Source organism: Pinus tabuliformis, chromosome X (genome assembly GCF_031772625.1).
Source record: "Pinus tabuliformis cultivar Carrire ecotype Pingquan chromosome X, CPIR1, whole genome shotgun sequence".
Classification (NCBI taxonomy): Eukaryota; Viridiplantae; Streptophyta; class Pinopsida; order Pinales; family Pinaceae; genus Pinus; species Pinus tabuliformis.
The window spans coordinates 178,818,952-178,833,942 of record NC_142308.1 but is presented as its reverse complement, the minus strand read 5'-3'; positions in this window follow the sequence as shown (position 1 = coordinate 178,833,942).

Genomic DNA, 14,991 nt, shown 5'->3' with positions numbered 1-14,991 from the left:
ACTGCTAATCCCACTAAGGCTGGTATCTACCTTAGAAACAAACAAACTAAAACTACTTTCATTTTCCTTTATGAAAGATAGATTAGAGAAGAATAAAGGAGACCAACCTCTATCTTGCGCTTGGTTCCTTGCTCAATTCCTCTCTCTTTTGATAGTCCTTTGCTACTTGCTTTCGTACCCAGCTTCATAGAGTACCTGTAGAATCAAAGCAGCATAACACTATACGAGAACATAGATCTATTATCATAAGCAATATAGGATCAGATGTATATTAACCACACAAATGCATAAAACATCAATCACACAAGTGTATGGAGGAAAACTTGAATAGTTTTATTGATAATCAAGAAAGAGCCAAGAGAATTACAACCGATTGTTCTGACCCAGCATCATCCTCTCAACAAGTAAGCCCTTCTTCACCTCATGAAAAGCTTAGATCACCCAACACTATGATGTTGTCTCAAGAAACCAATAGCACTTCCTTACAAGATGCAAAATTATGGCCTCCAGATCTCTGGGATGAGGGATCCATATATAGATGTTTGCAAGGGAGGTGAGTCAGCTTGAGATTTGATTAGTGTCTTCCCTTTGATAGTTCTTGATTCCACTTGGAGATTGATGAACTCTAACTCATCCCTGGTCAAATTCAGAGAGGCAAGTGTCACAGGAGAAGTTTTTGGAAGATTCCATCCTTCTCCACCTTGCGGATTGACCCTGCCATTCATCCCTTCTCGCCCATCGCACCCCATAGAAGGGCTTTTTGACATGCAATGCACCTACTGTGTGTATTTAGGTGGGATGCAACGCACTTTGTCTATGGAGCAGGTGAAATGGTCCAGTTTTGACCAGTTCTGAGTAGTTTTTCATGGAAAACTTCTGGGAGAAGATGTAATGAGTTGACCTTGTTCTTTTAGGGGTTGGAACAACACCTTTAGGGACTTAGGAGCCCTTGGTTTATGGACATTTATGCTTGGGGTTGCAGTGCCCAAAAATGTCTATAACAGTTGCCCCCTAAAGCATTAGGTCGTTAATCTTTTGATGTCGGGTGAAATGCTTTATCATGAGGATCCAAAGTTCTTTCAAGCTGGAAGGAGACCTGTAATAAGATACAATACAATACATTATCTTCATAACATTTTCATGATCTAGCTGAGGTGGGCATTCCCATGCTCAACTTTATAAATTCATTTTTCATGTACATGAGACAGAGAATCGTCTAAGTGTAGACTAATGATTCTGGTAGAGCCATCATCCCTTAGACTGGATGATTATCTGTGCAGAAATGATGTACATTTGATGTCTTTATTTTCCTGAATATATATTGTAGCCCGGATGGATGAAACTAGATTTGGGGTCTTCAATCTCATTTGATCTTCACTCAAAGTACAAGTCGATCCATGTGAGAGATGTTCCAGAGTCGAACATGGAAAGACATCGCCTGATTACCAACCAATGATGTAAGTTGTTAACAGGCACGAGAGGAATCACCGATAATGATAATGATCCTCAAGGTACAGCAGTACAATTCACGTGGTGTGAATAAGGGACTTGGCGTCGAACACCATGTAAAATCTTTCGGTCGAAGGCCATTGATGTAAACCTGTCGCCGGAAGTGAAAAACTTGCCATTGAGGCATGCAAGCTTCAAAGTACTGAAAGGGTTGTTCCTAGATCGAATTCTTGGATAATGAGCTGATGTGGACAAGAAGTGATCCGTCATAGGAGGGCCTTAATGAATCCAACATCAATGACACGGAACAGAGCAAATGATTTTAATGGAGGTGAAAACAATCTGGTGATATATGGTTCAGAGTGGCGGTCATGAAATGATGGAGCGAAAATGTATTATAGTGGGTGAGACACAAGTGAATTCTCTGAGTGACTTCTCTTGAACATATTGGCGACACCGACATGATGGATTAGTAGCATTAACCCCAAATGTGGATGGTGTGATGGAACCATGGTGATATGACCAGTGAATGGAACAACCCAACCCGACTAGGATGCGGAGTGAAAGTGTCATGTTCAAGAGCGACTTGCTACCAACAAAGTTTCTTCAAGTTTTCTTCCCAATTTCCCCTAGTCATTGCTGACCAGTACCTCTTTATTTTTATCAAGCTTTAGGAGGATAACATATGTTTGTTCTATAATTTGCCCTTCGGGCAAACCCATCGCTATGTTTTAACGAGCCTAGCGATAGTGAAACTTGTTCTTGTCTGTTATGGACAAGTTTGTCGCTATTAGGTTTTAACGAGTTTAACGACAAAGATAACTCGGTCCTTTTCAATTTTAGAGAGTCTGAAAAGGAATGTAAAGGAAACTCCAAAATCCTTTTTCGTCATATAATCCCTTAAGTCCGAAAAAGTATAAAATAATACGAAAGGGATGAATTTTCGATAATTTTAGCGAGCCGAACAAGACAAGCGCTCGATCTTTTTGTGTAATAATCCCTCACGTCCAAAAAGATTAAAATCTAAAGGAGGGATAGCACTTCCGGTCGTTTTAACAAGCTGGAGAGGCCAATAGCTCGGCAATCTTTTCATGTTTTACGAGTCAGTTGAAAAGAGCTTAAGGGAGACTCGTTTTTGAGGAACGAGTGATAAATTCGGGTAGCAGCTGATTCCAGGTAAGGTTTGGAATTTTCCAATCACGGCAGTGTTACAAGGATGGCTAACAGGATCACTCTTCACAGCTGTTCCTCAAAAGGGGTAAACAATCAAGTGGAGGTGAATGATCGGCCAATATAGAGTGGAGGTGATGATGAGAACATGACCAAGGCTTCAAAGGCTGAAGTACTACATTCACGATGGTTATTTACCGAAAATTGGTTCATTTTTTATTTTAAAATGAGCTTAAACACTGGGGGAAACACTTGCTCATTGCTTATGTTTATTTTTTAACGAGCATGAAGTCCGCGTTAAAACTGCTTGATTAATCCAGTCGCATAATAAGGATGTCTCATATATAAAAATGGCATTATTTCAAAGCTTTGCCCCACATCCTTTCTTTATGCAAGTTAGGAAACAACCAATCCTACGAGTTTAGAGGGTTAGAGGACCTACAAATTTAAAAAAATAAATGGTCACTCTTTGCTTGCATGCCAAAAGGTTTGCATGCCCCCAGGTATAGTGAAATAGAGTTTCAAGGTTACCCCTCAATTTACAGACAAAACATTTGTTTTATCGTGAAAGGCCTACCTTTTTCAGGTTACCAAAGATTGTTCTATTTGTGTCACAAACAAAACATTTCTTCGGCGATGTCTACCGAAATAGACAAAGGTGAGTGGCACAGACGCCTCCACCCACATAACTTTGACGAGGGAATCTTATTCTAGTCTAATCCCCTTTTCCTAAACGGACGGGTGTGTCAGACTAGTCAGATATCCTTCGTGGAAACCTACCCTATACCTGAAGTTTTCCTATCAAAACAGGCCAGGGTGCATGCCCCCTGGGTTTCAGTCATGTCCCTTGAATCACTCGCGCTCATCAGGTGGGCGGACTGGGGATTGACGAGACATTCCTTGCGTGAAAAGACCATTCAGGGATGGTATATGACTATTTTCTATGCGTGAACCAGGGAATGAAAGCTGGTCTATGAGCTTGACCACTCTTCCTTCGTGCGGAAAACACATTACTCTAAAGAGTGAGGAGACAATGGCTCCCATGCAATAAATATAGTCTCCTCCAAGGAGTAGATTATAATCCAGGGGTCCTTGGACTACCATTATGTTCATGTGAATGGTTTTTCCTCTCAATGTTATGGGCACATCGGGAAGGATCCCTAACGGTCGACTGGTTCCTTTGTCAAAGCCTGTTAGATTTCTCATCTCAGGCAAAAGCGATGGCAAACCAAGCACTTTCCAAGCAGTTGAGGAAAGGATACTCACAGAAGCCCCCTCATCTATGATGGTACCAGCCATAACCATTCTATATACTTGAGCGATGATTCAGAATGGTACACTAGCCGGTAAACGGGGTCTGCCTAGTAGATTCCAGTCAAAGGAAACAACCAGGTTGCTTGGAGGTGGGACCGAATAGACGACCGGGTATGACTCTGACGAACTTCCTTCCTGTGGTAAAGGAACGGGTAGACTACCCCGATGTTCATCGGAGTCTGTGTTTACGAAGAGAATTTGAATGGTGTCATTCTTGTTCTCTTCGATGACTATATCATCTGAAGATTGATCCTCTGAAGACATGACAGCTCAACTGCCACCTAGACCTTTTGAATTCCGTCTGGTATGGATTCAGATGGTTTTTCTCCAATGATAGATGCTTCGGCCGACCACAAGGGCGTGTCAGCCGGATTTTCAACTAGTGACGGACTCGGCAAGAGTCTTGGACGACCGTCTGGACCGGGAATAGTGTCTATGCAGAACTTCTAATCCCACTAAGGTTGGTAGCTACCTTAGTAACAAACAAACTAAAACTACTTTCATTTTCCTTTGAAAGATAGATGAGAGAAGAATAAAGGAGACCAACCTTTGTCTTGCGCTTGGTTCCTTGCTTGATTCCTCTCTCTTTTGATAGTCCTTTGCTACTTGCTTTCGTATCCAACTTCACAGAGTACCTGTAGAATCAAAGCAGCATAACACTATATGAGAACATAGATCTATTATCATAAGCAATATAGGATCAGATATATATTGACCACACAAATGCATAAAACATCAATCACACAAGTGTATGGAAGAAAAATTGAATAGTTTTATTGTTAATCAAGAAAGAGCCAAGATAATTACAACCGATTGTTCTGACCCAGCATCATCCTCTCAGCAAGTAAGCCTTTCTTCACCTCATGAGAAGCTTAGATCACCCAACACTATGATGTTGTCTCAAGAAACCAACAACACTTCCTTACAAGATGCAAAATTCCAGCCTCCGGATCTCTGGGATGAGGGATCCATATATAGATGTCTGCAAGGGAGGTGAGTCAGCTTGAGATTTGATTAGTGTCTTCCCTCTGATAGTTCTTGATTCCACTTGGAGATTGATGATCTCTTACTCATCCCTAGTCGAATTCAGAGAGGCAAGTGTCACAGTAGAAGTTTCTGGAAGATTCCATGCTTCTCCACCTTGTGGATTGACCCTGCCATTTGTCCCTTCTCGCCCATCGCACCCCATAGAAGGGCTTTTTGACATGCAACGCCCCTACTGTGTGTATTTAGGTGGGATGCAATGCACTTTGTCTATGGAGCAGGTGAAATGGTCCAGTTTTGACTAGTTCTGAGTAGTTTTTCATGGAAAACTTCTAGGATAAGATGTAATGAGTTGACCTTGTTCTTTAAGGGGTTGGAACAACACTTTTAGGGACTTAGGAGCCCTTGGTTTATGGACATTTATGCTTGGGGTTGCAGTGCCCAAAAATTTCTATAACAATACCTCTCCAAAAGACTCTGCTTGAGTGGATGTCTCCACTCCTGGAACCTCTACACAGCTGCTTCGTATCAATTTAAGGCTCCTCCTCCTTAGGAACGAAAAGTTCCTCCACAGCCTATAGTTGGAGCTCCCTCTCAAGGGAAACTCGCATGGCCTTCTGCTCATCAAAATTGAGATCTCTGCAAACCACTGTCCTCTGACTGGTAGGCAAGTACAACAGATAGTTATGAGGTGTATCAGTGTACCCCACAAGTATTCCCAACTCAGCTGTCAGCTCAAGTTTCTTCTTGGCATCCTTGGTCACATGGCAATATACCAATGAGCCAAAGATCCTAAAGTGACCCACATCTGGTATCTTCTCAGAGAAAGCTTCCCCTGGTGTCTTCATCCCAAGTATGTGATGCAGGCTTCTATTCTGCAAATATACCGCTGTGTTGCATGCCTCAACCCACAAATGAAGTGGTAGGCCTTGGTCATGCAGCATCGCCCGAGCTGCCCCCACAATAGTTTTGTTCTTCCTCTCATCCACCCCATTCTGTTGTGGGTTATGAGGTGCCGTCAACTCCCGATTAATTCCTTCCGCTGCACAAAAGTCCTTAAACTCTTGAGAGACATACTCTCCACCCTTGTTGCTTCTCAAGGCCTTGATCTTCTTCCCTGACCCTTTCTCAACCAAAGCTTTGAACTCACAAAATTTTGAGAAGGTTTGGTCCTTCTTTTGCGTGAAATAAATCTAGCATTTACGAGAAAAATCATCAACGAAAATCACATAATACCTTTGTTTCGTGGTGGATGTTTTCGAGAATGGTCTACACAAATCAGTATGAACTCTTTCTAAGATTGCTTCAGCTCAACTGTCTTGATCATGAAAGGAAGAATTGGTGTACTTTCCCAAGGTACAACCTTTGCATGTGTCCACTTGCTCAAGTTTACCTTTGCGAATTCTGGTAGAGATCCATTGCATTATGTTCAAGGCCCCATGATGCAAGTGGCCCAACCACCTATGCCATAACTCGCCAATGTCTTGGCTTTGCACCAATTCTTCTTTCGAACTCAATGCAGCACAATCATCCACCTCTATTTTATAGAGATTCTTCACTCGAATACCAATCCTCTTGGTCTAACTTGTGGCTATGTGTCTTAGGAACACCTTTCCTTTACTGAAGACAACATCGTAGCCTTTGTCCTCCAACATCGAGACTGATAGCAAGTTCTTCTTCAGTCTAGGCACATACTTCACATCTGTCAAGGTGAGAGGAGATCCATGTTCCCTCTGAAAAGAAACCGTGCCTTCTCCTGAAACACAATACTTTCCATCATCACCCATCTCTATGCACATCTTGAGGTCTTTCTCCTCCAAGGTACTGAATAAAATTTTATCGCCAGTCATGTGGAATGAGGCTCCACTATCAAGATACCAAACACAACCCACTATCGATGAAACCATGCATGCGATGAGGGTGAAATCCAATTCGAACTAAGAGGCTAATGCCTCACCTTCTGATCCTTTCAAGGATACCTTCTTGGATTTCTTCAATGGGAAATTAGTTGCATAATGGCCCACCTCATGACAGTTAAAGCATCTCACTTTAGATTTGTCGATCTTCTTCCCTCCATGAGAAGAATTCAATTTGGAATGGGAAGCCTTCCCTTTCCCTTTCCTTGCCTTACTTTCTAAGGCCAGATTTTCTTCATCATCATGCTTAGATGAAGAACCATCCTGAGTACTCCTCCTGATCTCCTCCTTTGCTCTGATACCATGTAGAAATTATCACTGTAGATTACCCTGATTATGCAATATAACTAAAGAAAAATACTTAATCTACTTCTACAATCAAACTTGCGGAAGATTAATCGGTTTGAGCAAAATCAAGCAGAACACATATAACATAGAAGAAGAATAAATACACATGAAACACAGAAGAATACTTTGGGGAAAGCCTCAGCTAAAAACCCTGCTATCTATAATATCATACAAGTGGAAATATCTCAGGATTACACATATCTTTAGCTCTCACAGCTATCCAGCTCTTACTACAATCACTCGCTGCAGCTCATAGACAAAATACACTGCTCATAAAGCCTTCTCTCTACCCTTCAAGCCTCCTATTTCCTTGCGCAGTTTTCCTTGGGTGCTCCAGCTGTAACCTTGTGTGACACTGATCTCACACACTGTTTTCACTCACTGTAAAACTACGCAAATCTCAAGGAACGAATTCCTTCTACATGCACGAGATTTTCTTATAGGAAAATTCTTGCAACTGATAGTACATTGTCCCTGTCTTTAATCTCAATTGGGTCTTTGTCTGAACTGACATGCATGAGTTATTTATGAGAGAATCTTCAGTTATCTGGAGTACACTAGTTTCATGCATGCATGCATTAACTGATTGAACTCACAATTAGTTCCTCAAACTATTTGGAACTAATTTAATTGGACTTAACTCAGTTAACTGAGCTAAATAATTACAACTCATCCTTATCTCCTAAATTAAGGGACAACTTCCTTAATTTAACGAAAAGCTGTTGCATGACTTCACAAAGACTTCTAGCTTGAGTTTCTCCAACTAATTAACTCAAGATGAATTAATTAATTATTTTTCAAGCAGCTGGTGAGACTAAATTTGAATTTTAATTCAAGGAAAATTTAAAATGGAATATTCTTGTTGCCACATTTCAACACTAGATAGATCTTTCCTTGTTTGTTGGTTGTAACAACCATCACATCCACTGTGGGCTATTTCGATAGATGTTAGACCGATCCTTCTAGTTCATGTGTGTCTCTTCCTAGGTGGTACTATTACCTCTCACCTAGAGGCTCACCTTATGTCCCCTTTGTAGTAGAATAACCTTGACACATTTGGAACTGCACGGTCATCAGGCACACTTCCCTTGCTTTCAAAGACACCATTGCATCACTCACTTGTGTTGACAGCTAGAGCCAAGGAAAATCTTTAACGATTTGGCAACTAGACCTTTATATCAGATGGGACTCCCACACCATATGGTGTGAGGTCTAATTGGGACTTCATTTCGGGGAGATCCACTAAACGTTGGTGGGTCCAGCATTGTCAACAAGTTCACAAGATTCTCCCTATAGATCAGATGAGCAGGATGGTGATGAGTACTCCCCTCACTTAAAAGACACTCTCAAAAGTTTGAAGGCAGAGATAAAAATTTATGAAGAAGATAATGACTAAATCATTCAATCACAAGAGAGACTTTCTAGGGCATAGGAGAAATAAGAAGAAGTTAATGCAATTATCCTTTAGATATTTTCATACTTGCAAAGACAAGAACCACTTAGAATTAGTCATGGATAGCAGGATCGGACTAATGGAGCATATTATAGCAAGTCACATGGTGGGCACAGGTCGGATAGAGATGACATGGCTAGAGATGGAATATTATTGGATATACCTGATAAGAGAGGTAGAGGAATGATCCAGGTGGCTCCAGAGAGACACACAGGACAAAGAGGGCTCAAAAATCAAAGTGATCAGAATGACTTTGAACTAGGACCAGAGCGTAGATCTCGTCATCCTGATCATGGAGGTGTGAACGGTTCAACAAACCAAGCTCATATGAGGGAGAACAAGCCAATCAAAGTTTTGGTCAAAGTTGGTCTATGGGCCAGGTTTAAGTGTCCTACAATTTGACCGACCCCGAGGCATAAACCTAGCTCCCGAAACTGGTCGAAATTGTTTCCTCGTTAATTTTCCCAATGACCCTTATTTTCTAGAAGTTTCAAAATGCCCCTTCCTTATAAAAATCAAATATAATTTTTTATGAGGTGGCAGGCCACCACCCCTACCACCCCAAAAATTCATAACAAATTATTATTATTATAAGGCCGATGGGCCATAACTCCCCGCTGGCCTAATTGCCCCCACCATATTAAACAATATATTAATTTTAATGCCGACGAGCCATAACTACCCGCTAGCCAAATCACAATCAAAGTCGAAATATATGGTTTTGGGATCGGTGACCATAACCCCCACTGAACCCTTTAAACAACCAAATCGCAACAATAAACTATTCGGGATCGACGGCCATAACCCAGCCAAACCCTCCGCATATATATATTCCATGTATATCGGGGTGGGTGAGCTACCGACGGTGGACCTGGCCCACACCCTATCACCTAGACCCATACATATCGCTGATTGTAACTGCCGATTGCGATACAATGTCGACAGCACAACATAAAGTGCCGATTTAACATGCGCCGATTAATGTGATGATACAATCGTTGATCGCCAAATCTGGATGCCGATATATGCACCGATCATATATATCGGCAAAACCCCTTAAATTGTGCTGATAAAATGTGCCAAAGACCATATATCGTGCCGATACATATGCGATAATAGCACCATATATAGCGCCGATCGCTGATATCTTAAACACGTCGATGCATAAGCACTGATTCTAAAGGTCGATCGTTGATATTTAGTACGTCAATAATGTTGTTAGTGCGGGGTTTCAAGGGTGGGCCGCCCAATGCGGACCCGACCCCCATTTCAAATACATTTGTGGTTATAAAATTATATATATAGAGGGGTGGGATTTGATCCCCCGACCTCTCCTTAACCATTTGCCCATTTTTACCAATGCGCTAACCAATTTCATTGGTATATCTACCCATAATTTTATTTAAACAGTCATCTTTACCTTTGCACAGAATTCAAGAAAGAGGAGAGAGACTGTAGGCACAAATTTCGAGGAAGTTAATTAATATTTTAATACAGGAACCATGAATTTTGCAGGAGGGAAAAATTTTCAGTTTGTCAGAATTTGACAAATTTTATATGGATTTTACACCTCTCATCGCCACAAGCACAGTGGCACTATCCATTTTTCCATTAGATTTCTGCATTTTTTGGTCATTTCCAGAATGCACGTGGAACCATGATTTCAAAGAAACTAGGGAGCGGAACCATGAGCCTTGAAATTTCCCAAGGAGGTAAAATTTTCACATTTCATAACATAGTCAAGTTTATACTTATTTTTCATGGCTTTCCAAAGGGATCGCAATGGCGAGATCATATTTTTCATCTGAGTTGCAGATTTCAAATCCATCCATGGAATAGAATCTTTGAGGAATCCTGGGGGAATCTAAAAGATTCTTTGAGCCCAGAATTCTCAACTTCTCAGAATTTGGATTTTGGACAGTCGATTCAGCACTACACGATGCCACAAATCTGATGGTGTCTTCAAATTTCTTATTCTCTCCTTTCTTCTTCTAGTCACTTTTCTAAGTGCCAGTGCAGATGTCCACATTCTTGTGTGAGCAACCATCTTCATACGATCGATGCCTTGAGATCAATGGTCTAAGCAACTTTAGCAGTGTGACATCCACTTCTTTAGATGACCCTTGGTGGTGAGGTATATGATGTGTTCATGTACTTCTTCTTTCTGGATTATGTTGCACAGATCCTTGATTGATGTTGATGCAGGATCTTGTTTATTACGTGTTGTCATGATTCCTTACTTGATTTGATGCGGAATATTTTATGTGATGTACTTGTTGTCATAACTCATCATGTTATGCTTTGAGATCCCTTGTTGTATGTTGTTTGGATACTCTTGTTGTCATCGTGCATGTGTTTTGCATTGAGATCCCTTTTGTGCCATGTTGGCGGGATACTCACCATGCATGTTTTTTGTGTCATACTGATAGGAGTCTTTTGATTGAGAGTTCCAGTTGTGGAACATCTCTTAGAGCTACTCCTACATGAGGGAATTTTTCCTTGTATGATCAAGACATCATCTCTGTGTACATCACCACTATTGACAGCACTTAATGCAGCGGCCTACACTATCTTGACACTAGGGCCCAAAGACGTAGTCCCTCCTAGACAAACTCCATCATCAATGCTTATGTTTTCATGTGTTAATGATTTTCATGTTCTGCATGTAGATGTATTCATTAATGTTCTTTTAAAATGTAATTTAACACATCGCGAAAGTAAAAGGTCTTGGAAGGGTCCTTCGTCACACCCGGACCTGGATCAAGTGGTATCAAAGTGGTCTTTGTGTTGATGTGAATTGCAATGTGAAAAATGATAGAGGATGAAAGAGCGATGTACGAGACCATGGTCAACATTTCCAAGAGAGTGGAAATCGTGTATGAAATTCTACAGAAAGAGACAGAGGAAAAGGAGTGATTGCAGCTTCAGTTGCAAGCCACAGAGAAGGCCATGGAAGAACTGAAGCAAAACAAACATAATCTTCAAATAGAGAATGATGAATTGAAGATGAATCTACATGAAGAGAAAGAGGAAAAAGAAGGTTTTCTACGACAACTGCAAGCAAAGGATGAGGCCTTGGAAAAGCTGCAATGAGACCCATGTGAGGTAAAAAGTAGTTCTCCATCTTCATGTATGTTTCCTGATAATGATTTCGTTATTTTTGAAAATCACACCACAGGAATTTGTTCCAAACTGTTAAAGAGAATGGGGTATGAAGGAAAAGGCTTGGGCATTAATGGTCAAGGCATTGTCAATCCCATCAAAGTAGAGGAATTACTGTGTCGAGCAGGACTTGGGCATGTTAGGAAAGAAGTTGGGAAATGCGCTGAGACAACAAGTGAACCACCAACAACAGATGATGAGAAAACCTCATCAGATCTTTCCAAATCAAAATAGGAGGTAAAATATGTTGATTTCCTTCCAATTTCATCTTCTCATAGTATGATGTCTGTTGGAGATTTGGAGATCCCAATTGCAGGGACAAACATGAGGATCCTTACAAGGATGAGGCACAAAGAGAAAGAACTTGGTGTCAATAACCGAGGCATAACTCAACCTTTGGAGGTTGTGCATGAACATCGATTTGCAGGCTCGAGATACACTAAAGGAGAATGCTCAAAGGTGTTAGATTTGTCCGAGACATTGTCGAGGAAAAAGAATGATGGGAAAACATCCCCATCATCCCATGATAGTGCCCATTGTAGGGAGAGAGCTGAGGCAAGCTCTCATCGCCATACTAACATCAGGAACAACAAAGGAAGGTATAACCATTTTTGATCTTCGAATTTTCATTTTGATTATGATCATGTTGTTAATAATGAACGAAGATCAAGGCATCAAAAAACATGTACCTTTTGTGGTTTACCTAACCACACATTTTCTAAGTGTTGGAAAATAATGGCAGCACTCAAAAGGATGAGGCGTGAAAGACCCTCTTTATAGCATGAAAGGAAACAGGTTAAGCAGATATGGAGGAAGAAAGCCTACTGTAGTCATTGCGACAAAAATGGCCATCAAAGAGCCACTTGTTGGAGACTCCATCCAGAGCAGCACCTTAAAGACAAAGCGTCGGTGCGTGAACCAGGAAGAGAAGTTGTTCGACAAGAAAAACTGCCACAAGGAGGTGACCCATTCACATTTATAAGTGAAAAATGGTTTCTAGACATGTTTTCATTTCATGGTCATTCTTTTGTAAATCATTTGTTGCATTTTAAAGTGTAAAAGTGATGATGTGTTTTCCATCACTTGGTTAGCAGCAATGATGTCTGGTCATGTTTTGAGTCGTATTTTACACTCTGAAAGTGATGTTATGTTTCCATCACTTGTCAAAACAATAGTGTTTGGCCTTATGTATGTAAATCATGTGTTGCAGTGATGATGTGTTTTCCATCACTTTTTGAAGCAACAATGATAAGTTGGTCTTGTTGTCATAGCTGCAGTATTATGTCCATCTTGTTGTAAACTTGACCACCAAGTATGTGTTATAAACTCGTGGCAAGTGTGGGACGTTTGGGTCATTAGTTGGTCATGTCATTCCAACATGTAATTTTCAAAACAATGTACTACAGGTTGTAGAGGTAGCAGGTGTCGGCTCGTCGCTTAAGGCTCCAAAGAACAAAGGTGAAGGAGATGGAAGCGAGACCTTTTCAGGATGCTTGTGATGCAGACAGGGTACAGAGAAAGTTGTAGATTACTTTTCATGCTTTTGGAAGACCAAAAGCTCCTTAGTGGGCAGGATTGATCCAGGTGGCTCCAAAGAGACACACAGGACAAAGAGGGCTCAAAAATCCAAGTGCTCAGAATGACTTCGAATTAGGACCAGAGCGTAGATCTTATCGTCCTAATCATCGAGGTGTGAACGACTCATCAAACTGAGCTTGTATGAGGGAGAACAGGCCAGTAAAAGTTTTGGTCAAAGTTGGTCTGTGGGCCAGGTTTAAGTGTCCTACAATTTGCTTGACCCTGAGGCATAAACCTAGCTCCCAAAATCAGTCAAAATTGTTGCCTCGTTAATTTTCCCAATGACCCTTATTTTCTAGAAGTTTCAAAACGCCCCTTCCTTATAAAAATCAAATATAATTTGTTATGAGGTGGCAGGCCACCACCCCCGCCACCCCAAAAATTTCATAACAAATTATTATTATTATAAGGCCAACGGGCCATAACTCCCTGCCGACCTAATCACCCCTACCATATTAAACAACATATTAATTTTAAGGCCGACGGGCCATAACTCCCTGCTGGCCAAATCGCAATCAAAGTCGAAATATATGGTTTCAGGATCGGCGGCCATAACCCCCACCGAACCCTTTAAACAACCAAATCGCAACAATAAAATATTCGGGATCGACGGCCATAACCCCGCCGAACCCTCCGCATATGTATATTCCATGTATATCGAGGTCGGTGGGCCACTGGCAGTGGAATCGGCCCACACCCTATCGTCTTGACCCATATATATCACCAATTGTAACCGCCGATTGCGATACAATGCCAACAGCACAATATAAAGCGTCGATTTAACATGCACCGATTAATGTGATGATACAATCGCCGATCATTGAATCTGGATTTCGATATATGCGCCGATCATATATATCGGTGAAACCCCTTAAATCACACCGATAAAATGTGCCAAAGGCCATATATCGCGCTGATACATATGCGATAACATCACCATATATAGCGTCGATCGCCGATATATAAGCGCTGATTCTAAAGGCCGATCGTCGATATTTAGTACACTGATAATGTTGTTAGTGTGGGATTTAAGGGGTAGGCCACCCAATGTGGATGCGACCCCCATTTCAAATACATTTTTGGTTATAAAAATATATATAGAGGGGCGGGATTTGATCCCCCAACCTCTCCTTAACCATTTACCCAATTTTACCAATGCGCTAACCAATTTCATTGGTATATCTGCCCATAATTTTATTTAAACAATCATCTTTACCTTTGCATAGAGTTTGAGAAAGAGGAGAGAGACTACAGGCACAAGTTTCGAGGCAGAAGGTAGGCACGAATTTCGAGGTAGTTAATTAATATTTTAATGCAGGAACCATGAATTTTGCAGGAGGGAAAAATTTTCACTTTGTTAGAATTCAACAAATTTTATATGGATTTTACACCTCTCATCGCCACGAGCACAGTGGCGCTATATTTTTCTCCAGCAGAGTTCTGCATTTTTCGGTCATATCCAGAATGCACATGGAACCATGATTTCTGCTAAACTAGGGAGCGGAACCATGAGCCTTGAAATTTTCCCAAGGAGGTAAAATTTTGACATTTCAGAATATAGTAAAGTTTATACTTGTTCTTCATGGTTTTCCGTAGGGATCGCAATGGCGAGATCAG